This window comes from Bos taurus, chromosome 14 (assembly GCF_002263795.3).
Source record: "Bos taurus isolate L1 Dominette 01449 registration number 42190680 breed Hereford chromosome 14, ARS-UCD2.0, whole genome shotgun sequence".
Lineage (NCBI taxonomy): Eukaryota > Metazoa > Chordata > Mammalia > Artiodactyla > Bovidae > Bos > Bos taurus.
This window is the reverse complement of record NC_037341.1, coordinates 23,154,649-23,179,149: the sequence shown is the minus strand read 5'-3', so window position 1 is coordinate 23,179,149 and position 24,501 is coordinate 23,154,649. Positions and strand designations below refer to the sequence as shown.

The window sequence follows — 24,501 nt, the reverse complement described above, 5'->3', positions numbered from 1 at the left end:
GAGTGGGTGAGGCTGGAAGAAGGCTGGGGCTGAGCTATACGAGAGGAGGCCAGGGTCCTGACTCTCTCGTGACAACAAACCCACCAAACATGCCGGTGACAGTCTCTGGGATTGAGTACACAAAGCTGATCCTATTTGCATAACTCTTAGTTGAGCAAGTTCACACAGAGGAAGACACGGGGGATTGCTGAAACAAGTGGGGGTTTTTGGTTTCGTTTCTCTTCACAGTAAAAGGGAAGACTATGAAAACAAGATGAGCTAATGGAAAGTTAGGTATCACAGGGAAAACGTGTCACTTCAAGGACCAGAAGAGGAAATTCAAAGCAGAGTCTGAATTCTGTATGCACAACCCACCAAGAAGCAGATGGAACATCAACCTTATTTCTAGCCTCGGAATTTTAGAATCAGTGGTCCAGCTGCTTCTCTTTAGAAATATATAAAATGATATGTTTAAATTCTACTTTAAGAGTTAGTCAGGCTTTGCTGTACAGCACAGGGAACTCTACTCAATGTTATGTGGCAGCCTGGATGGAGGGGAGTTTGGGGGAGAATGGACACATGTATATGTATAGCTGAGTCCCTTCCCTGTTCACCTGAAACTACCACAACATTGTTTGTTAATTGGCTGTACTCCAATAAAAAAAAGTTTAAGTCAGGATTACATACATAGATGTAACAAAATAGAAATTATTATGAAATTGAGAAAAAGTGAAACTAAGCGCAAGATAGCTCAAAGCTAAAGGTCATATCTTAAGTGGTCTGCACAATTGTTATAGCAGACCAAAAATCTCCAGAAGTTTAGGTTTTCTGGAGGCTAAAGCAAGAGGAAAACATGCCCACAGATATAAATAAGTCTGCATCTCTGCAACAGGCTTTCTCAGCCTCAGTACTATTGACATTCTAAACCAAAAAATATATGTTGTAGGCACTGTCCAGTGCATTGTAAGGTCATTAGCAGCATCTTTGGCTTCTACCCACCAGATACCAGTAACACCTCCGCCCACTCCACATGGCCAGATAGAACAACAAAAATGTCTCCAGACATTTCCAAATGTCCCTCCATGGCAGGAAATCTGGTGTTTAAATTACTGGTAATGAGCTTATGTATTGATATGTTCTGTTACAGACTGGGACAGAAAAATATGCTTTGTCACTCATCAGAGAAAGGCAGGTCTACTATTCCTTTATAAAATGTAAAGGACATTCATAGCCAAAAATTCTGTCCAATAGATGTCTGCCACTCTGCTTACACACACAGATACAGACTCACAAACACACACACACAGACCTGGTGTTTGTTGGACTAGACCCAGAAACTTTCTACGAGAAAATCACCACCCTGGCTTCATACTTAAATACAATACAAACTAGTCTCATGAGATAAAACTAGAACAGTTGTTGTTCAGTCACGTCTGACTCTTTGGAACCCCGTGGACTGCAGCAGGCCAGGCTTCCCTGTCCTTCACCATCTCCCAGAGTTCGCTCAAACTCATGTCCATCAAGTTGGTGATGCCATCCAACCATCTCGTCCTCTGTCAAGAACGATCTATTCTACCCACTCCCTCTTATGAAGAAACTAAGGTTCAAAGAAGTCAAGACAAGAGTAGCTACTAATAGATTCTATTTCCACTGAAGGTAACAACAACAGCAAAAAACCCAAACACCTATACTGTAAAAGTATAGTCAACACTACAACAAACAGCCTAAAACCTGTAGTACTGTATGCATAAAACTGTATAGATTATAGTGGAAATACCATTTTGAATAGCATAAAAAAGTAAAAAAATAAAAGTATAGTCAACAGAATAGACAGCCCAGAAATAGTCAATTTGTCTTTTACAAAGGAGCAAAGGCAATTCCATGGAGAAATGACAGTCTTTTCAATAAGTAGTGCTGGAAAAACTGGACACCCAAATGCAAAAGGAAAAATTATTCTAGATCCATATTTTATACAAAAATTAACTCAAAATGCATAACAGAACTAAGTGTAAAATGTAAAACTATAAACCCCTTGGAAGATGACATAGGAGAAAATCCAGGTGACCTTGAGTTTGGTAATGACTTTCTAAATAAAAAACCAAAAGCATGAGCCATAGAAGAAAAAAACTGATAAAGTTGGACTTTATTAAAATTAAAAACTTCTGCTCTGCAAAAGAAAATTAAAAGACAAGCACGAGCTGGGAGATCTTTTCAAAACACAAAGTAAGGACTGGTGTCTAAAAAAATACACAAGAATTCTTAAAAATCAATAATACAAAAACAAACAACCCAATCGAAAAATGAGTATGAGATCTGAACAGACACCTCACCAAAGAAGGGAGAAAGATGGCCACTAAGACTGTGAAAGATGGTTCACATCATATGTCAATGGGGAGATGTGGATTAAAACAGTAAGATACCACCACGCACCTACGAGAGCGACAAACATCCCAAACACTGACACCACCCAAGTCTGCACAAAAGGCAGAAGGAGAGGAACTTTCATTCAATACCGGAGAATAAAAAATGGTGTAGCCGCTTCAGAAAACAGCTGGGCGATTTCTTACAAAACTAAATATACTCTTAGTACCTGATTCAGTAATTCTACTACTTTGCTATTTACCCAAATGAACTGAAAACTTAAGTTCACACCAAAAACATGCATATGGATGTTTATAACAGCTTTATTTGAAACTGCCAAAACTTGGGCACTGCTAATATATCCTTCAGTGGGTGACTGGAGGAACACACTGTGGTCCAACCAGACAACAAAATATTATTTATCAACAAAAGGAAATGAGCTATCAAGTCATAAAAAGGCATGGAGGATACTTAGATGCATATTGCTAAATGAAAAAAAGCCAGTATGAAAAACTACATAATGTATAATTCCAATGACATTCTGGAAGAGGCAAAACTGTGGAAGAGGAAACAGTTAAAAGGTCAGTGGTCGCCAGTGGTTCAGAGAAAGGAAGGAATGAATGGGTGGAACACAGGGGATTTTGTGGGTACTGAGCTATTCTGTATGACACCATAATATTAGACACATGTCATTATACATTTGTCAGACCCACAAAAAGTACAGCCCCAAGAGTGAGCCCAATGAAAACAGTGGATCTGCATGCATCACAATGTATTAATATTAATACTGGTACATGCATTGTAATAAATGCACCACACTATGTAAGATGTTAATAATTAGGGGAAACCGAGAAGGTGGTGAGCACTACATGGAAAACCCTCTGTACTTTCCACTCAATGTTTCTGGAAACCTGAAGCTACTCCGAAAAATAAGGCATTAATTTTTTAAAAATTAAGTAGATTAAAATTTGTGACAGAATGGGCATGGAGCCACATACTTCTGAGTTGATATTTCAGAAAAATGTATCCTCAATTTTGAAACGACTGTATTACCTTAAAATATTTCTGCTGAGAAAAGCTGTCCACAGCTACTAGCGTGTCCCTTCCTAGCAGCCAATAGTCTTTGCAAAGATCGCAATGATCAAGGGCAGGCTGCTCTGCCTTAATCATCATTATGTAAAATACAATAGAATTGTGTTAAATCCTCTTAACTGAATCCTCAAACTTCTACAATGTTAGCTTGGAAAAATAACTGATAAGAGGTAGAAGTTTACTAATGTTTATTAAAGTCATATTCCTAATGAAACACCTGTAGCCATCTATAATCAATGAAAGATACAACTAAATTAGACATAAAAACAAAAAGACAGAGACTATCAGATGAGGCAGCCCTGAGTACACACACATATTTGCATAATGAACAGGATTTTATCAGAAATTAGCAATCCTGAAGAACCACTGCTGTCAACCAACAGTTCAGTAAGTTGATTAAGTAAAAATAGAACGGTTCAGTTCAGTTCAGTTGCTCAATCATGTCCTACTCTTTGCGACCCCATGAACTGCAGCACACCAGGCCACCCTGTCCATCACCAACTCCCGGAGTCCACCCAAACCCATGTCCATTGAGTCGGTAATGCCATCCAACCATCTTACCCTCTCGTCCCCTTCTCCTCCTGCCCTCAATCTTTCCCAGCATCAGGGTCTCTTCCAATGAGTCAGCCCTTCGCGTCAGCTGGCCAAAGTATTGGAGTTTCAGCTTCAACAACAGTCCTTCCAATGAACATCCAGGACTGATCTCCTTTAGGATGGACTGGTTAGATCTTCTTGCAGTCCAAGGGCTCTCAAGAGTCTTCTCCAACACCACAGTTCAAAAAGATCAATTCTTCGGCACTCAGCTTTCTTTATAGTGCAACTCTCACATCCATGCATGACCACTGGAAAAACCATAGCCTTGACTACACAGACCTTTGTTGACAAAGTAATGTCTCTGCTTTTTAATACGCTGTCTAGGTTGGTAGCAGATACCTAAACTATATGGTAGCATTCAAGAGACTCCACCATGGTGTAAAGCTATTGGAATTGAGGAAAAGAAAGTGGTTGGATCTGGTGAGTAAAACTGGATGATGGATGCTAGGAAGGAGGAGTGAGCATCTGATGTTTCAAAGTGTTTCAGTTGTTTTGGTTTTTAAATTATGTGCAAGTATCTCCTTGAATGATGTGAGTTGGACCATAAAGAAGCCTAAGTGCCAAAGAATTAATGCTTTTAAACTGAAGTGCTGGAGAAGACCCTTGAGAGTCCCTTGGACCAAGGAGATCCAACCAGTCCATCCTAAAGGAAATCAGTCCTGAAGAGTCATTGGAAGGGCTGATGCTAAAGCTGAAACTCCAATACTTTGGCCACCTGATTCAAAGAACAGACTCATTTGAGAAGACTCTGACACTGGGGAAGATTGAAGGCAGGAGGAGAAGGGGATGACCGAGGATGAGATGGTTGGATGGCATCGCTGACTCAATGGACATGAGTCTAAGCAAACTCTGGGAGATGGTGAAGGACAGGGAAGGCTGGTGTGCTACAGTCCATGGGGTGTCCCATGCAAAGAGTGGGACACAACTGAGCAACTGAACAACAACAACATCTCCTTGAAAGTGACAAGCATCCATTTTTAAGAATGGCTAAAAGAACTCTGTGACTGAATAAAACAATGTTTATAATGTAACATTCTAACAAGGCAAGATTAAAACTGAATCCACATTATGATGACATACGTAGGAACAAGTCCGGAAAGGACTATTCAAATCAAATGAAATCAGAACAGGATGGGGAGCGAATCAGTACAGCATTATTATATGTGATGGGTTTTAAAATTACAAGGGGAAAACACTTGGTTATTATTAATACAATAAACTTTAGAAAAATTTTTGTTTAAATCAAAATTAAAATAAAAAATTTTCACACTTCTATGGTCATTTTTTTATTTTTCTCCCTCTCCACTGCCAAAATGTCTATAACAAGGGACACTGCTTTACTTTCATAGAAGTATGATCTTTTTATTTAAAATGGATAACCAACCAGGACCGGTACAGTACAGGAACTCTGCTCAATATCATGCAGCAACCTGGATGGGGAGGTGAGCTAGGGAGACTGGATACACATATATGGCTGAGTCCCTTTGCTGCCCACCTGAAACCATCAGGACATTGTTAACTGGCTAAGTGTTAGTGACTCAGTAGTGACTCTTTGTGACCCCATGGAAGCCCGCCAGGTTTCTCTGCCCATGGGATTCTCTAGGCAAGAATACCGGAGTGGGTTGCCACACCTTCCTCCAGGGGATCTTCCTGACCCAGGGATCAAACCTGCATCTCTTATGTCTCCTGCATTGGAAGGCAGGTTCTTTACCGCTAGCACCATTATTACTTTTTAAAATGGTACTGAATTGTGATAACGAATGCATATGAAGTGGTTTGCATCTGACTCCCTAGGGAATGGGACTCTGGTGCTTCTGCTCTAGGATCGCTGTGAAAAACTTACTGAGACCCTCAGGGGGTCTCAGAGGTTCTCAAGGGGCTGTGAACCAAGGGGGTTGGGGACCTGTGAATCTGTAAGTTTACACAGAGAGCAGCAGCAGGAGGGGGAAGATGCAGCAGGTGGGTGCTGTCAGCTGAAGCAGCCAGGCTGAAAGAGCGTGGAGGGTGGGGCCCCGGCAGGTGCACGTGGGGGGAGGGGGGCTGGTGCGTTGGCGCTGGAAACCCACCCCGTCACCTTCCAGGCTGCCCACTGTGCTCTAAGCAGAAACCACTGATTCTCAGGGAGTACTGATGCTGGGCCGGGTGCCCCCTGGTCACTTACAGAAAATTCTAAATAAGTTAAACAGCATGATGGCTATTCTGTTGAATTTCCATTATTCGTAGGGCAAATTTCTCATTTTCCCCCACCATCCTCGTCACCCAGGATCAAAACCTCTGTCATCTTGCAGTCCCATTTTATTCTCCACTGGGCCCTCGTCACTTTCTGTGTAACCTCGCTGGAGGCTTAGGGAAAGGCACGAACAAGGCCAAGAGCGTCATTCTGACGGTTTTCCCCTACGTTAGTCTTCTTTCTCTACTAAACCCTGTGCGCATGCTCAGTTGCTCAGTTGTGGCTCACTCTTTGCAAACCCACTCGGCGGCTGCCGGACGCCTCTGTCCATGGGATTCTCCAGGCAAGAATACTGGAGTGGGTTGCCATTTCTTTCTCCGGGGAATCTTCCCGAGCCAGAGATTGAACCTGCGTCTCCTCTGAGTCTTATTGCAAGCGGATTCTTTATCCACTGAGTCACTAGCCCCTACTAGTTAGTAGGTTAGCCCCTACTAACCCTTACATGATATTAATGACTAAAAGGTCCACTTTAGATGTGACTATTCTGGGTAGTGTGGTTGCCTCCTGGCCAGTATCTGTGGCATCAGGCTTTTCCCGACTCTGGGCTCAAATCTGTGAATTAATCATCTCATCTTTTCATTTACATTCAGGATCCATCAGACCCACCTTCTACTCTTCACCTGATTAAATGAATGAATTCTACCTTTATTCAGAGGCAAACTTCAAAACTGAGATGTGCTCTCATTCACCCACTCCCTGCCCACCACTCTGTATTCACATTTCTCCATGGCATGATCACACGAATTTAGCTTACAGGATTTATTTTAGCATTTGCTTTGTCCCTCCTCGATGAACGGCAAGCCCCGTGAGAGCAGGGATTTTTGTCAGGTCTGTACCCCGTTGGACTGCCCGTCTGGAGAACAGAGCTTGGCACTTGAAAATGCTCATACATATTCATCATGGCACAGAGGACACAGTAGAATAAACACTCAGGAAGTGTTAAGACACCATTATTACTACTATACCATCATCTCAAATTCTGCTACCAACATCTCTAGTACTATCAACAGGAGAAAACTGCCAGTGTTCAGCTTGGCCCACACAGCTCCTCACAGCCTGGCTCCAGTCTCTCTTGCTGCTCAGTGTGACAAGGACAGAAACTTGCATTTATTGACATGGTAACACCATTCTGCCTCCCCATGTAGGCCAATCCCACTGATTCTCCAAAGCCTAATTCAGACTGCGTCTTGCCTACATCCTTCTCTCCCTGACCACTTCTATCCATCATCGATTTGGGATGTAGCCACAAGCCCCAGGACACCACCAACGGTCCTGTTTTATGTGTGTCTGTAACTCCTGCATCAGCTGCTGTTAATGTGTATGCATCTCTCTCCTCCATGGAGACTGTAAACTCCTTGACATACTATCTGATCAGCCTCCTTGTACACCACCCTGCTTCCACCATTGAGACATACACAGTCCCCTGACCCCGTCACCATGACACAGCAAAACACCTCCTTTGAATTGAAGTTGAACTTAGAAATCCCATGGACTATGCTGCGAAAGATTGAAGGTGGGAGGAGAAGGGGACGACAGAGGATGAGATGGTTGGATGGCATCACCGACTCAATAGACGTGAGTTTGAGTCGAGGCCTGGTGTGCTGCAGTCCATTGGGTCGCAAAGAGTTAGACACAACTGATCAACTGAACTGAACTGATACAGTAGTTTGCAGTCAGAAGCAATTCTGTAGGTAGATCCCATTCTTTTTATTAGCTACAATCTATCTGGTTTATAATAGATGATCAACAAATGTTAGTTCCCCAAATCATTTTTGTTTCAGACAAATCTAGACCATGGCAGCCACCTAGTCAGTCTGTGACCATTCAAACAATCTGGGCTGAAATCTCAACTCAGTCATTTCTCCCAAATGAAGGTGCCAAGAGCTTTAGGATGAGGAAATTTGGGTCCAACCTGACTCCTGTATTTCCTGAGAGCCAAACAAACGCCAGCCAGTTACTTAATTGAACTTCATCCTACTCATCTGTACCAAGCAGATAACACTACTCCTTCAAGGGTTATTGTGAGGATTAAACACAAGAGCATATGTTAATCCCTCTACTTCAAAACAGTGAACAATGCATGACTTCCCATTTTCTCTCCCCATCCCCCCAAACAGGGAGAGCCAGATTATAGAGAAGAAAGGCTCATGGGACCTTTGGCACAAACAAAACTGCTAAATAAAAATCACTAGGGAGTCTTTACAAGTGTGGGTTTCACCAACTAAAGTGTTACAGTTTGCACAGCACCACAGACAGGCCTCTAAGGCACCCCACACTCAGCCCCATCCCAGACTTTAGTTCCCTTCCCTGAGATGGAAGCGGGCCAGATTACAGAGCCCTCCCCACTCACACGGGGTTCCCCTCACTGAACTGCTCAAGCCTCTCACTGTCTTACAGCCCCTACTCACCCATCTGGCAGACAAAAGCGCTCTGTACTTACAGGTCTTTCTGTTTCAACTGGCTTTGGGTCTCTCCTCTGATTTGTCACCAAAAGAGTAAAAACCTGAAGAATTCTATTTTTGGCCTCCAGGTTGGCTGAAGGACCCAGAGAACTAAGGGGCAAACAGCGGGGACACAATTCAGTCCCCGGGTCCTTCACTCCCCAGGTTTACGTCGAACGAAAAGGCAGCTTCGGTGCTTCAGACCCCAAGGCCCAAGCCTGCAGCCTCAGCTACCATGTCCAGAGTTCCTTTTCAACGCGGCCGTTCTCTGCCCATCACCCCTCCACCTCCGGGAAGCCCTCCAGCCAGCCTCACGCTGAGCTGGAGACTCAGACGGGCACAGCAGGCCTTTCAAGCAGCCCCAGGAGGAGGAAGTTTCTTGTTCCCACGGGCCTGGGTTTTTCTCTTTTGGGTGTTTTCTCTTTCTGAAACCAGGAAGCTCAATTTGCCTAATGGTTAAACCCAAAAGGATTACAGATTTTTTTTCTGTAAGAACCCGCAGTCCCATGGTCCATCCCTCCTGGTAAAAAGCAATCCGTTTCCAAACCATCCTGACACAGAGGGGCTTTCTGTTCTCCCAGGGGAAGACTCTTTCATGCCACTATTTGGATGAAAAGTACAACATTTACAGATCATTCATATTTCTGTTTGCCCCTCTCACCAAAACGCTAAAAGTGCAACCACTGAATTACATCTCAATTCCCTAAAGAGACAAAACCTATTCTTTCTTTTCTCCCTGCCTCTGTTTCTTTCCCTGCTTTTAACCAAACTGCTTTTAGGTTCAGACTCTCACACTTAGATCCCTCACATTTCCGTTCATTAGCCCTGACCGCCCAGCAACTTCTGCTTTTCTTGCTGAAATTGAGGTTCTCCTTCTCGCCTATGGTTTTTGCTAAAAATGTGCCCTCCCTTAGTAACACAGCCAAACCTTCAACAATCCTTCCTTGTGCCATCAGCTCCCCTGGTTTTAACCTCTAGGCAAGGGAGTAGGGGGCTTCACCCCCAGCCCCCATGTGGCCCCAAGAGGGAACCACGGAGAAGAGGGTGTCACTCAGGATCAGAGAAGTGTAGACGAAGGCGGAATGTATGACTGTTGAGCTACGGGTCGACCTTGGGCAAGTCATTTACTTCCCCCATCCTCCGTGGACTTACTGGGAAACTGGGGCCACCGCCCCCTTCCCCCAGGGCACCTGCTTTGGGAGGGCTCTCGTCAACATCACTTATGTGTGCTTACTCACAACGGCCTGATTCTTCCCAAAGAATCCTTTCTACATGAGTCACTCAATTCTTTTGTTTAAAAGAAACTTTTTTTTTTTACAATTTTTATTTTTTTTAAATTTTATTTTATTTTTAAACTTTACAATATTGTATTGGTTTTGCCAAATATCGAAATGAATCCGCCACAGGTATACATGTGTTCCCCATCCTGAACCCTCGGAGTATAGCTGATTAACAATACTGTCGTAGACTCGGAGTGGACAGTGAAGGGACTCAGCCATACATATAATGTATCCACTCTCCCCCAAACTCCCCTGCCATCCACTCTGCCACATAACACTGAGCAGAGTTCCTTGTGCTGTATGGTAGGTCCTTGTTGGTTATCCATTTTAAATATACTCAGCTGTACATGTCCATCCCAAACTACCCCTCTCCCTCACAGTGTCACTCAATTCTTTTAAACATATTTTCAGCCATGCTGGTAACAGCAGTACATCCTGTGTTTGCTCTACCAATGTGTTTATTAGGCCACAATTCTTTTATTATTTTTGGAGTTTAGTTGCTTTACAATGTTAGTTTCTGTTGTACAGCAAAGTGACTCAGCCATACGTATGCACATATCCTCACTCTGTCAGCACAGAGCACTCAGTTTGGTTCCCTGTGCTGAACAGCAGGTTCTTGTTATTTATTTTACACACAGTAGTGTTATGTGTAAGGGCCACTTAGGCCTTGATTCTTAACCTGAGCTAAGCATTGAAGATCATGGGGCTTTTAGGGAAAACACATGCTCCGGTTCTACGCCAGACCAGGCTCTCTGAGGGTCAGGCCTGGGTGTCAGTATTTTTCAACCTCCACAGGTGAACAAGTAACTCTAAAACTTTTTAATCATTCCTTTTTTAAAAAGATTTTCTAGATGCATACCATTTTTGAAGTCTTTATTGAATTTGTTACAATATTGCTTCTGTTTCATGTTTTGGTTTTCTGGCCCCAAGGCATGCGGGATCTTACTTATCCCACCTGGGGTAGAACCCGAACCCCTTGCATTGGATGGCGGAATCTTAACTACTGGACCGCCAGGGGAGTCTCCAACTCTAAGACTTTTAGGTGGTGGTGAGTGTGATGCAGAAAGAGCAGGGTAACAGGAGGTGAGGGATGGGACGGTTGGTGAGCAACGTCTGGGTGAGAACATGTTCATGGCGAGGACCCCATGGAAGGGAACAGAACCACTGAGTCAGAGGGCTGGGCTCCCCAGCATCCAAAGTGGGAGGTCTCGAGATGCCTTGTCCCTAGCACCGCAGACTCGCTTACTCAGCCCTTCCTTCGCCTCAGGGCAGTTTTGTGTAAGACCTCAGCTTCCTTCCAAAATTTCCTCCTTTCTGCTTACGCTGTGGCCAGAGCAGGTTTCCATGGGAACCCAAAGACCTACTAATGCCACAGGTTATCTAGTTTAGACTCATCTTATTTGTGGAGCCGTAGCTGACAAATTCCAATCGGAATCTGGGGGCAACTGAGTACAGCGACTACCACTGAGGATCCCGGATGCACTATTCCTTTAGTGCATCCTGGTTTAGACAGCCACTGTCTCCTCATTCACAGTACTCGTGGGTCAAACAAAATGTCCATCTTTTCCAGCTCAAATTCTATGCACCTGGGGTCACTGTGACTTGTTGAATCTACCGTAAGAGACGCAGGAGCTGCAGACGCCTTCCAGACATGGGCCTCCCCTTCTTTCTTCAGTTCATGTCAACAGCTCCCCCTCCTCCACTTTCTCAACAAGTTTGACACAATATCATTAGCGTATCCAGTGTATAAAAATGTTTAAAGAGCAATTGCAAAAGAATGACTCTTGCTGATCTCAGCATGGTCAGTCACTTCAGTCATGGCTGCCCCTTTGCGACCCCCCGGACTGTAGCCTACCAGGCTCCTCTCTCTATGGAATTATCCCGTCAAGAATACTGGAGTGGGATGTCATTTCCTCCTCCAGGGGATCTTTCCCACCCAGGGATCACACCTGTTTTCCTGCATTGACAGGCGGGTTCTTTACCACTGAGTCATCTGGGAAGCCCGTCATCATTCCAAATGAACAGAAACCTGGTCTTTTATTTTTCTGTCTGTACACACACACACACACACACACACACACACACACACACACACGGGCTTCCCTTGGGGGCTCAGACAGTAAAGAATCCGTCTGCAATGCAGGAAACCTAAGCTGGAACCCTGGGTTGGAAAGATCCCCTGGAGGAGGGCATAGCAACCCACTCCAGTATTCTTGCCTGGAGAATCCCCTTGGACAGAGGATCCTGGGGGGCTGTAGTCCATGGGGTCGCAAAGAGTCAGACACAACTGAGTGACTGACAAGCACAGCACGCGCACACACATACACACACACACAGTGTTACCATCCCCACATCTCTAGGTCAGTGTGTGCTTGTCCCTCAGGGGTGGGGCATCGTGACATGCAGGACATGATGAGGGGTTTACACTTTCCTTCACATCTGGTGCTCAGGGATCAGCATCAAAGGCAGGACACCCACCTAGAACCCGTGTTCCAGTGGAACCATCTCCACTGCTCTGAGATCTGTACCCTGCACACACACCCTCCCAGAGTGGCATCAGGTCTGGAAATAAGGCATAAACCTTTCAAAATCACCCCTAGTAATCTGACAAAGTCCAGGGGAGGGGGTTGGTGTTTCTAACCAGCCCATGTCCAGAACTGCAGAGCAAAATCATAGAAGATGGGGCAAAGGACAGTAAGGGCTGCAGTGGAAAGCAGGCAGCAGCCAGTTCTAGAATTCAGTGATCTTGGACCACTGCAATGCAGTGCAATGGAAACTGAAATGAGAAGACAACTTTCAAAAAGAAGAGCAGATAACAGATGAGGAGGCTTCAAGGCGAAGCACAGCCTCAGTCATCAACCCCACGTTAATGTGTGTTATTATAAAATGGATCTTTTACATTTAATTAACAAACCCATCTGGCTTCCCAGGTGGCACAGTGGTAAAGAATCCATCTGCCAGTGCAGGAGACACAGGTTCAATCCCTGGGTTGGGAAAATCCTCTGGAGAAGGGAATGGAAACCCACTCCAGTATTCTTGCCTGGGAAATCCCAAGGACAGAGGAGCCTGGCAGGCGGGCTATCGTCCATGGAGTTGCAAAGAGTAGGACACAACTTATCGACTGAGCGCACACACACACCCATCTGAACTCCCCGTCTACATGGATGTCATTCACTTCTCCTAATTCTAAGCAGGGGAAACCTCAGGCAACAGAGGGTTGAAGCCCCTTCCTAGTCTGGCAGCCCAGGATTCCCCCGACACCAGCCCACTGTCATTGTTCACCTTCTCCACATTTGTTTCAAACTGGGTTCCCACGTTACAAACACAATGAACAAGGTTGGGGAGTGGAAAAAACAGCATTTTCCTTGGTCTTTCTCCCTTTACCAAGTAGGTGAATCTACCGGCTTTTGTTCTGAGATGGTGTTTTCTCACGTCTAGAAAGGAGAGTGAGACGGGTGGAGAGGAGGGACGAGGAACACAGCTCACACGGAGACGCAGATGTGTCGGTTCCCTGCAGAATCTGGAAGACACCCCAGGGCTTGGGCTGGTGCCTGGACGCCTCAGCTGGTCCAAGCAGCGCCCAAGTCAAGGCTGCTGGTTGTGCCAACCCACCTGCAGGGGCCCTACCACCCTGAGACCCAAGGGACCAAAGCCTCTCATACATGGAGACGGGAACATTTTGGCTTTTTCTTCTCTACTCTGACTTGAAGGGAATATTTGCTCTCTGAGGTATGGGGTCATCCCAGCAGGTTTCATGTTAATACTTCAGATGCTTCTAGGGCTGGCCTCCCGGGGCCTCACTGTGCTCTCTGTGCCTCACACTCCCACCAGAGCTGAGTTTGAAACTCTCCACCCTGGCTTTCAGCCCTCTTGTTTCCCCTCTACCCCCACCCCCAGCCCATCCGCCATGCCACACAGTGCTCTTCCAGTTCTCTTTCCAAAAACAACTGCAGCTCTCTGCCATTTCCTTGTTCCTCACACAACAGAGCTTGGCAAGACTCTCCCTTCACAGCAGCCTACATTCCTGGTTCCACAAGCCGCTCACCTCACCCCACCCACCCTAAGGACCAGCTCCATGGGAACCCCACACCTGAGGGCCCCATTCTCCTCTAACCATCACACCTGCTCCTTCCTAGAATAATGTCCCTCCCCTTCTCCACCCCACCAGCCCATAAGCAACCTCCTCCTTCTGGTTTCAAATGAACCATTTCAAATGCCTCGTCCTGTGTGCAAAGCTGTCCGGAGCTACCGGGCAGAACTGACCGTCCCTCCTGGCTCATGTCTTGAACACACAGCACCGTCAGTGCCCAGGATGCTTTCAAGCCCATCAGCAGACCAAACTCTGATGAACTGTGTAACACATGAAACCACTTACGTGCCATTATTTCTCCTTCAATCTCTCAAAAGGCTCTTTCACTCACACCTTCAAGACAGTTGGAATGCAACGACTGTATTTTATTTTTTTAATTATTTATTTATTTATTAACTGTGCTGGGTCTCTGCTGCTGCGTGAGGGCTTTCTCTAGTTGCGGCGAGCAGGGGCGACTCTGTAACGGTGCCTGGGCTTCTCATCGTGATGGCTTTTCTTCTTGAGGAGCACAGGCTCGGCTCAGTGGTTAGTTGCGCTCGGGTTAGGTTCTTCATGTGGGATCTTCCCAGACCAAGGATGGAACTCTTGTCTCCTGCACTGACAGGTGGATTTTTTTACCACTGAGCCACCAGGGAAGTCCTCAATGACTATATTTTAATTATTTCACTCAAGCCAGTGTTTTCCAGATTTGCCAGCCTGCGAAAATGGCTGGCGTATTTGTTAAAAATACAGATTCTTGGACCCTGCCCTAGGCAGACCCCTGAATTCAAATCCACGTGAAGCAAGTGAGCATTCATAACACACATTACAATTCTCCAGGTTTGACTTAGGGGACATTCTGTCTGCCACTGGAAGCTGAGCAACTTTGGAAATAGAGCAACAGTAACAAGCCTTATTGACTGTTCATATGGAATTTCTGGTAAAATTGTTTTACTAAAAGATTTAAGTAGAAGGGGTGGAGAAAAAGTCAGAGTCATGGCATATGTCCAGTTTTCACTTTTCAAAAACATTCTCGGGATAAGGGGCCATTTTACATCCAAACCCTCTGTAATCAAAATATTTACTCAATCAAGTGGCTTCACCCTACATAAAAATAAAGTCAAGGAGAATGAACTTTACAAGGACCACTTTGAAAGAAATCTTAATATTTGTAGTCCAATTTTTTTTTAAAGATGTATCTTTTTAATCAGGAAATGCAATATCACAACTGTGCTTGTATACACTTGTTTTTTCTTCATAAAAATAGAAATGAGAGGGCTAAAATTCTTATTTGGGCTAAAATTTCAGAAAATACTTCAGTGTAGCCATGCACTTAGTTGTAGTGTTTGTTTAGTTGCCAAGTCGAGTCTGACTCTTTTGTGACCCCATGGACTGTAGCCCACCAGGCTCCACTGTCCCGGCAAGAATGCTGGAGTAGATTGACATTTCTTCCTCCAAGGGACCCTCCCAACCCAGGAATCAAACCCACGTCTCCTGCACTGACAGGTGGATTCTTTACCATGGAGCCACCTGTGAAGCCCAATTGTAATGTTAGATATTACAGTTGTAATGTCTGGTATAATTGTAATGTTGGATTTTATAAAAGCTGGACTAAGACACTTCTGCACCCAGCTTATTTTGCCTGTCCCTGGTTGTCCACATAACCACTTCATTGCAAAACTGCCCTGTTTGTCCCGTTTCATTATGCCTATCGATGGATCCTTAAAGACACATTGCAAAAGAGGCGCACAGAAATGTTACACAAGGAACTATTAATAGAAATATTCTGTAGCCCAGTCCCTAGGAAGCACATTTCTGTTTTCCCACCATTTCCCTTAGTAGCAGCTTGAAAGCGTGCAAATATTAGTTGCTCAGTCATGTCTGACTCTTTGTGACCCCAAGGACTATAGCCCACCAGGCTCCTCGGTCCATGGGATTCTCCAGGCAAGAATACTGGAGTGGGTTGCCATTCCCTTCTCCAGGGGATCTAAATGTTTATTTAGAAAATAGCTCGTCCCAGTCACCTGTGTCCTGAACTGCTTTTCTCTATTCCTTTGGAGCAGAGAACACAAGATGGGGGGAAGGGGAGACAGTTGGAGGGGTGGGCCTGTACGGAGAAGCAGGGGACAATTCATGAAATGTCTATGTCTTCCTGTTTACACTCCCTTAAACAAGGCTTGTCAGCATCACAACACACACACTTCCCGCCCCAGCTTCTCCAGCTCAGTTAAGGGCCTCCTAGGTGCTGAGGTTGGAGACCCGGAAGTCATCTTGTACTCCTCTGTCTCACTCCCCAGATCCAGCTCATCAGCAAGGCCTTCCCATGGACATCCACTGCCCATTCTCAGTCTGACCTCCCGGCTCCAGCCCCACAGCCTCCCACTGCCAGAGAAAATGCAGGACACCCAGCAACATCGGCATTTCACAAAACAGCCAATCATTGTTTAGTATAAGTGCGTCCCAAACATTGCATGAGATATACTAAAAATTCATTCATTGCACGCCTGAAATTCAAGTGTAACCTGGGCATTCTCTATTTGTATTCGTCAAATCTGGCAACCCTCTCTAGGGCTTCCCAGATGGTACTAGTGGTAAAGAACCTGCCTGCCAATGCAAGAGACGAGAGAATTTGGTTCAATCCCTGGGTTCAGAAGATCCCCTGCAGTAGGAAATGGCAACCCACTCTAGTATTCTTGCCTGGGAAATACCACGGACAAAGGAGACTGGTGGGCTACAGTCCATGGGGTCACAAAGAGTCAGACACAACTCAGCAACTAAACTAAACCACTAAGACATATTGCTGATGAATGAATGAATGAGTTTCCTGTCTGTAAAACGAGATTTCCTTACATTGTAAGCAGTCTTCACTGCAGCATGTCCAACTTTCATAATAATATGTTGACATCCCCAAACTAATTTTCTGCCCCAAACTCAGACTTTTCCCTCTCAAACAATGAATGCACATTCCTGCCTGTTGCATGGTGCTACCGCCCGCCCTCCAAGTTCAGAGTCACCAGGAGCTCCGTCCTAGTCCCAACAGGTGATAGATGGGATAGTGTCTTATTTGAGCTTTTCATTGTATTTTAAAGTGGTAATTTAAAAAATGTAGTGGGATGCTAAAAGTCCAAGGTGTTGATATGAATGCTAGGAAAAGACACGATGAAAATTACAAGGTAGGTTGAAAGTAGGAACCCTTCAGCCTTAAGCAAAACACTCTTTTCAGTGTATGCTGGTTGCATTTTCTAGTGAAGAAAATGCATGCAACTGAGACCATGGACGGCAATGCTGAACATATATTGAAAACTGTCTGAACAGGATTATGCAGTTTTGAAATGGTACAAACTGTTCAGCTGTCCAGGAATGGAAGCCCTTATCACACACTCTATTTCTGGCTTTGGGGCTCCGGAGAGGAAGAAGGGCCTGCAGCGGACCATCTGTGACTCAGCTGAGAAGCAAGGCGGCCAGGTCCTCCTACTGCAGCATGCAAAGACCCCTCCCCTTATTTTATAATCCTTCTGATTCCTGGCAATTGTTGGAGTTTCTGAAGAAGAAAAACATGAGGTCTTAGTTTGGACTTTTCTGAGCTGCTGGAGGAATGGCTTATTTGCAGTGGTCCAGGCCCTTTGGGCTGGGTAGATAGGCAACCTGAAGGCGGGCCAGGAAACCACAGGACAAGGAGGAAGGGAAGTGCTGAAGGCCCCATGTCGGGTGGGAGAGCCTGAGAGTTCACTTCAGCAAGAAGGAACAGAGACATGAACGCACATGCTAACCAGAAGCAGTGGTTCCAGGAAATTGTGCAAAAGGCTCCCCAGTTCAAGACTCTAAATCGCACATGGTTTCTTGAGCCATTTAACAGATGCAGCACTGTTTTCTTTGAGAAAGCCTTGGAAAGGTACCAGGCTGCGTGCTGACACGAGGACCACTAGGCGTTCAGCGCACGTTCATGGGAGCCTTCCTCACACGGATGACTCGGGAGGACGATGAGCAGGACTGTCTCGACCCTTGGGAGCTCTCGGTCAGTGGAGAAGCAGGCAAGTCCGTGCTGATGTGGAGGGCACAGGTGTCCAGCAGAACAGTGTCCACCACTCTTGGTAGCCGCAGCAGGAAGCAGATGGTCCTGTGTGTCCGGACGTATGAGGCTAACACCTCAGTTACAGCTGAACTGACCTCACCACATGACAGCGTTTTTAGTGTGCTTTTCTTACTGAGGCAAAATATAGAATCTCCTGGAGATGAATGGTGATGAGGGTCGCAGGACAGTGTGAATGTTTTTAATGTCACAGGATACTTAACAATGGTTAAGAGGGACTTCCCTGGTGGTTCAGCAGTTAGGACTCCATGCTTTTACTGCCGAGGGAGTAGGTTCCATCCCTGGTCAGGGAACTAAGACCCTGCAAGCCAAGCTGTTGTGCCCAGAAATTTTTTAACTGAAAAAAATTAAAATGGTTAAGACAGTAAATGTTGTGTTAGGTATACCACAATAAAAAAAAGAAGAAAAATAAATTTTAATTATTCATCTCCCCAAAATCTATAGAGTAAAATGCACAGATCTTAAATGCTCTGTGAGATCAGTTTTTTGATAATGTCTCCACCCACAATCCCAGCTTCCAAAGCAAGACGCAGAAAGGCCATGTTTGTGGACACAACCTCAGTACCCTTGGGTCCATTTCTAAGTCACCTCCTCCCCATGACCACTGTTCATGACCTTCTGAGAAACAAGATCAGACAGTATGCATTTCTTTCTGTCTGACTTATCAGTCCTTCACTTAATATGATGTTTTGGAGATTCAACCAGTCATTGTTGGAGCAGTGTCTTTTTTTTGGTTTGAGTAGTCCTATTTTATGAAAACATCATCCAGCTTTATTGAATCACTCTTCTGATAATGAATATTTGTTTTATGTACAGGGTTTTTTGTTTTATGTACATATTATGAAAAGAATTGCTATATACATCACTGTACACATCTTTTTGTGGACATGCGTCTTCATCCCTTTTGCATAAATACCCAGAAGTAGAAAGGCTTGCCTGGGAGGCATTTGTATGTGGAATTTTATAATAAACCACTGAATGGCTTCCTGCAGTGGCTGGACCATTTCCACTCCAGTCTCCCCACACCCTCACCTTCACCAGCATGCTGTGATTGTCAGGGTTTTATTTTTTTAATGGGCCCTAATGGCTCATGGAACCAACATGAATGATGCCGGAAAGGGGTAACAGCTTTCAGGCAGTCTGCTCCTTCCCCCTAGATGAAAGGGCCAGCACCCCAAGCTGGAGTTTGAATGGGGTTCCTTTCTTTTCTTTCCTTTTCTTAACAAACCATTTTCACATACTCTTTAACAACCAATCCTAATAAGAAATTCTAACAGATGGTGAGAGAGCAGCTCAGAGATGCGGTAATTTGCCCAGAGCTCACAGGGTAAATCTCACCACCCTGGCCCTCTGCCTGAACAAGCACCCCATCTCTGAGACTTAGGGCAATCTGAATGTTAAAAAACAAAAACAAAAACTTCTGAACGAGCTACAACGGCATTATACTACTTCCTGGCTCCTATATGGACTTCCTTTCTCACTCATGGGTCGCTTTGACAGAGCCTTGCTCTGTAGAGGTCACGAGCGACCCTCAAACCTTGGAGTCCTGGGGAGAGGGGAGTGGTCCCCTAGTGCAAGGGAGATGCTCGGAAGCGGGAGGAGCTCTGTGTACCCACACACCTCACAACACAACCAGGACTTGCTGTGTTGGAGGCTGAGGCTCTCCCAGCAGGTAGGGTATCCCACCCCACCCTCAAGCTTCTGAAGTATGTGGGGGGAGACTGGAGGCGCAGGCTCTCTAAACCCAGGAGACACACCACCCTCCTAACTGGTGCTCAGTGTGGTGGCCCCTTCTCTAGGGATAGGGAGCCCGCACATCTCAGCTCTCAAGACATTTGACATTCAGGTGGGAACTGACCAGATATTAACAAGACATCTAAATTCACTGATCTGAACTTCAATCCATAACAGCCCCGACATCCTCAACGGCTGGATCTGATGAAGTGGTTCAACCTTGGTACACAAGCAGGGTATCAAGGAGAGTGCTAAAAAGCACCAATGGGGACTTTCCTGGTGGCCCAGTAGTTAAGACTTTACCTTCTAGTGCAGTCTTCACGGGTTCAATCCCTGGTCAGAGAGCTAAGAGCCCATATGCCTCTCAGCCAAAACACCAAAACATAAAACAGAAGCCATATTGTAACAAATTCAATGAACTATCTTAAAAATGGCTCACATCCAAAAAATCTTTAAAAAATAATAAAAAGCACTGATGCCTGGGTCCTCCACTATCCCCCTTTTATTAGCTGGGGTGCAGCTTGGGCCCAGGGAGAATTAAATGCTCTCCCATTGACTCCAGTGAGCAGCCAGGGCTGAGAACCATTAGACAAACCCTATACTTTTGACTTCATCTGCTCTGAAAAAGACTTTACAGTCCAATGGTGTTGGGATCCTTTTATCAGACACTGAACTCCACTTCAGAACTGAAATCATAGTAATAGACATGCCATATGCATTGTTGTGTTGTATTCAGTTGCTCAGTCACATCTGACTCTGCAACCCTAGCAACGATAGGCTTCTCTGTCCATAGGATTCTCCATGCAAGTATACTGGAGTGGGTTGCCATGCCCTCCTCCAGGGATCTTCTCAACCCAGGGATCAAACCCACATCTCCTGCATTACAGGCGGATTCTTTATTGCTGAGCCACTGGGGAAGCCCAGATGGGCTATGTGAAAGTGAAAGTCACTCAGTTGTGTCCAACTCTTTGAGACCCCATGGACTATACAGTCCATGGAAATCTCCAGGGCAGAATACTGGATTGGGTAGCCATACCCTTCTCCAGGGGATCTTCCCAACCCAAGGATAAAACCCAGATCTCCCGCATTACAGGGGGATTCTTTACCAGTTGAACCACAAGGAAAGCCCAAGAATACTGGAGTGGGTAGCCTATCCCTTCTTCAGCAGATCTTCCTGACTCAGGAATCGAATCAGGGTCTCCTGCATTGCAGGCAGATTCTTTACCAACTGAGCTATCAGGGAAGCCCAAAGTGAAACTTGCTCAGTCGTGTCCAACTCTTTGCAACCCCTTGGACTATACAGTCCATGGAATTCTCCAGGCTAGAATACTGGAGTGGGTAGCCTTTCCCTTCTCCAGCGAATCTTCCTGACCCAGGAATTGAACCCAGGTCTCCTGCACTGCAGGTAGATTCTTTACCAACTGAGCTATCAGGAAAGCCAAGGCAGACCATAGATGGTTTAATTTCAGATGTCCTGCTGGCTAGCTGCTACAAAAACCATCTCATATTGCATTACAGTGTCATACTGTTATGCAAGAGTGGACATTGGAATTTACCCACAACCAACCTAACCCCATACCTGAACTCAAATCAGAAAAAAAAAAAAGCTCAGCAAGAGGAAAAAAAAAAAAGCACTGATTAATAAATGGAGCCAACTATTAAAAATTTGCTGGTGCAGCAAAATTGACTTTACTATCACAATTTGTCTTCTGCGGACTTTATTTTTCATTCTAGAAACCTGTGAACTTTTTATTTTATTCTATGAACTTTATTTTGTTCCACTTGGCCCCAAATGGAAAGTTATTTAGTCCTGGATTTGGTTATACTCTAACCATAAGAAAATAGTAGTATTTTCAAAGTATTAGCTTTGGGACTAATATTTTATGAAAAATATTAATTCACTTATACTTATCTCAGGTTTATCTACTATAAAACTATCACTATCATTTTCCTTTAGTTCAAGAGTCCTTCTACCTTATAGTTTATAATCAATGCTCAGAGAATGAATGTTTATGAAAAGCAGAGCTACTTCAAGTTTCAAACCTCAAGATCTACGTAAACAACAAAATAGCTTAAGTTCTATATAAACAAACAATAAACTAATCATCACTTATAAATGATGAAGTCTCAATAAACCCAGTTAATTCAGATTATACTATCAACACAGAAATAGAACTTACAGTAAAGAGCAGCTTCCTAGGAAATGAGTTTTCTCCTGACCTTAAACGTAAAACTTAGAACAGCAGAAAATTACCAACCAGTTCATTTCACGAAACATTGGCAGTCAAAAACAACAGAAGCATAGTTGACCCTTGAACAGGGTGGGGCTAAGGGTGCTGTCCCCTTGGAGAGGAAAATCCATGGACGCCTCTACAGTCAGCTCTGGTTTACCACATCCACAGATTCCACCAAGGCAGATCATAGTACTGTAGTATTTACTAATGAAAGAGATCCAGGTATAAGTGGACACATGCAATTCAAACCCATGTTGTTCAAGGGTCAACTGTAATTCAATTCATTATTCTTCTCTTATTGGGGTTTATTGCATGTTTTTTGATTTTACCTCACGGGTCTGGCATACAGGAACCTTAGTCAATTTCATTGGGAAGCTTTCCTAGTGGCTCAGTGGTAAAGAATCCACCTGACGATGCAGGGGACAAGGGTTTGATCCCTGGGCCGGGAAGATCCCACGTGCTGCAGTGCAGCTAGGCTCGTGTACTGCAACTGAGCCTGCGCTCTAGAGCCTGGGAGCTGCAACAAGGGAAGCCACCAAAATGAGAAGCTCACGCACTGCAACTAGAGAGGAGTTGAAACTAGAGAGAAAAGCCCGTGCCGCAAGTAAAACCCAGCAGAGCCAAAAACAAATAATTTTCACTGTTCCCCATAAGCTCACAATTGTTCTCTTGAAAACTTCAAAGAAACAGTCAAAGAGGGGCTCCATCTAACATCTGGTCTACCGTTTGCATAAACACAGTGAGACATTTTTTAAATGACGACGCATCATCACTCACTCATTCAGCTTTTCTCACCCTAGACTCAATCCCATGTCTATCCAGGAATGAGTCCATTATGACCCTGGGGTAGTTTATTACCCAAGTCACAGTCCTAATGCCCTTTCTGGCTTAGGTTCTTCTCATCTGTTTACATTTGGTTGAACCAGGAAGTGCAATTAGACAAAGAACTAGCACGAACTACTCAGCAAGGAGTTCTCTCCTCTGCATGCAGCCCAGACTCCAAAAGATCTCAAGCAAGTGGTTGGTCTGGACGGAGCAGCGGTTCTACAGCCTAGAGGTTCTTACACGACCAGCAGCGGGTCCAAACTGTCAGTCAATTGTGTTTATTTCAGGGTATGACTCATGTCGCTTCTGGATAGGTGTAAAAAATATGGACACAAGACTCCTCCAGCTCTACCTTCCTGCCCACAGAAAGCAAGGATGACACACAACCTCTGCTAATGCCCAGCCCTTCAGGTACCATGTTTGGAGACTATTGGTCCTGGAAAATCCCCAGAAGTGGTTCCAGCCAGGCCACAAGATAGACCAGAATAGGATCCTGTAGGGGCCCAAGAATGAACACAAGGACTGATGTGGAGATTAAACAGCAATGTTTATGTTAACGTCAAGGTCAAAACACTTCATCAAGACCAGAAAAAATTGAGATTTTACTTCAAGAATCACCTGGCACCCCAGGAATGAAAGGAAATCTAGGGATCCTAATACATTTTCCCTTCTAAAGAAAGTTTAAGTCTCAGCCACTTTCCTTTTAATTTCTTTTTGGAGAGCAATCATTCAGAAATGGAAACAGCCCATCGAGGAACCATAGAGAGACAGCAAGCAAGGGGTACCCAAGTGCTGAATGGAGACACTGTCCAGAGGGTTGACACACTTCCCAGGGAATAAGTCCGTTTAGCTGAGGCTTAACCATAGATGACCTTGAATTCATCCCTGCAAATGCCACAAGAAACAGAGGAAGGTAGTGAGCCAAGGATGGATGTATGACTCACCAGATCCGTATTCTTTGCCTTTTATCCAGCCCTTTGCCATTAGTGATCTATTAACTACAATCTTAATAACTTTTCAAAGTCCTAGGCTTTGTAGCTGCATTTTAAAGAGTTGTGATAATGTAAGATATTGCTTCATTAGGAAGAAAAACACAAGCTAGATGAGTACTTAGCAAAAGAAAAACGTGAGGGAACTATGAAGAAAAGGCTAATCCAATCATGATTCAATCTTTGCTACAAAACAGCTGATTTGCTTTGCTTGGCCAGCAGAGGAAAATCGTTTCTTTCCCAACAAATGGTGACCAGGACACTAGAGAGAAATGGAGTCACCATCTGAAGTTAATGCATATAAAATCAACTGGCTTTATCCTAATCACACTTAAGCTCTTGATTTAATGTTCAGATTTTCAGCTCAATTTCAATATTTCAATTTTATTTGTCTTTGCAAGTTGTGATCATAGTAAGAATGACACCAAACTGTCAGAACTGAGGGCTCTCTCTCGCTTTGGCTGGTTGTGAGTGTCTGAGTTTTTTTCTCCCTCAAGTCAGAGAGGTTGCACCTTGGAATCGTACAGCCGTAGAGTTGGCCTTAAAAGTCAGATTTCCAGGATTCAAGTTTGAGCTCTACCCC

The 24,501-nt window shown here is 44.7% G+C and overlaps 1 protein-coding gene across 6 annotated transcripts in view; it reads right to left on the bottom strand.

Moving 5' to 3' along the window:
* LYN (LYN proto-oncogene, Src family tyrosine kinase) overlaps positions 1 to 24,501 on the bottom strand; it is a 109,383-nt gene that overhangs the window by 65,603 nt on the left and 19,279 nt on the right. For 2 of the 6 annotated variants that reach the window (XM_059893299.1, XM_059893301.1), the window contains exon 2: positions 8,697 to 18,473. The exons of 2 other annotated variants lie outside the window; for them this stretch is intronic. The gene's annotated coding sequence lies outside the window, so the exon portion shown is untranslated. Of the gene's footprint in view, positions 1 to 8,696; positions 18,474 to 24,501 lie in introns of those variants that run through there. 2 more of the 6 variants (XM_059893300.1, NM_001177740.2) reach the window with 2 other exon arrangements.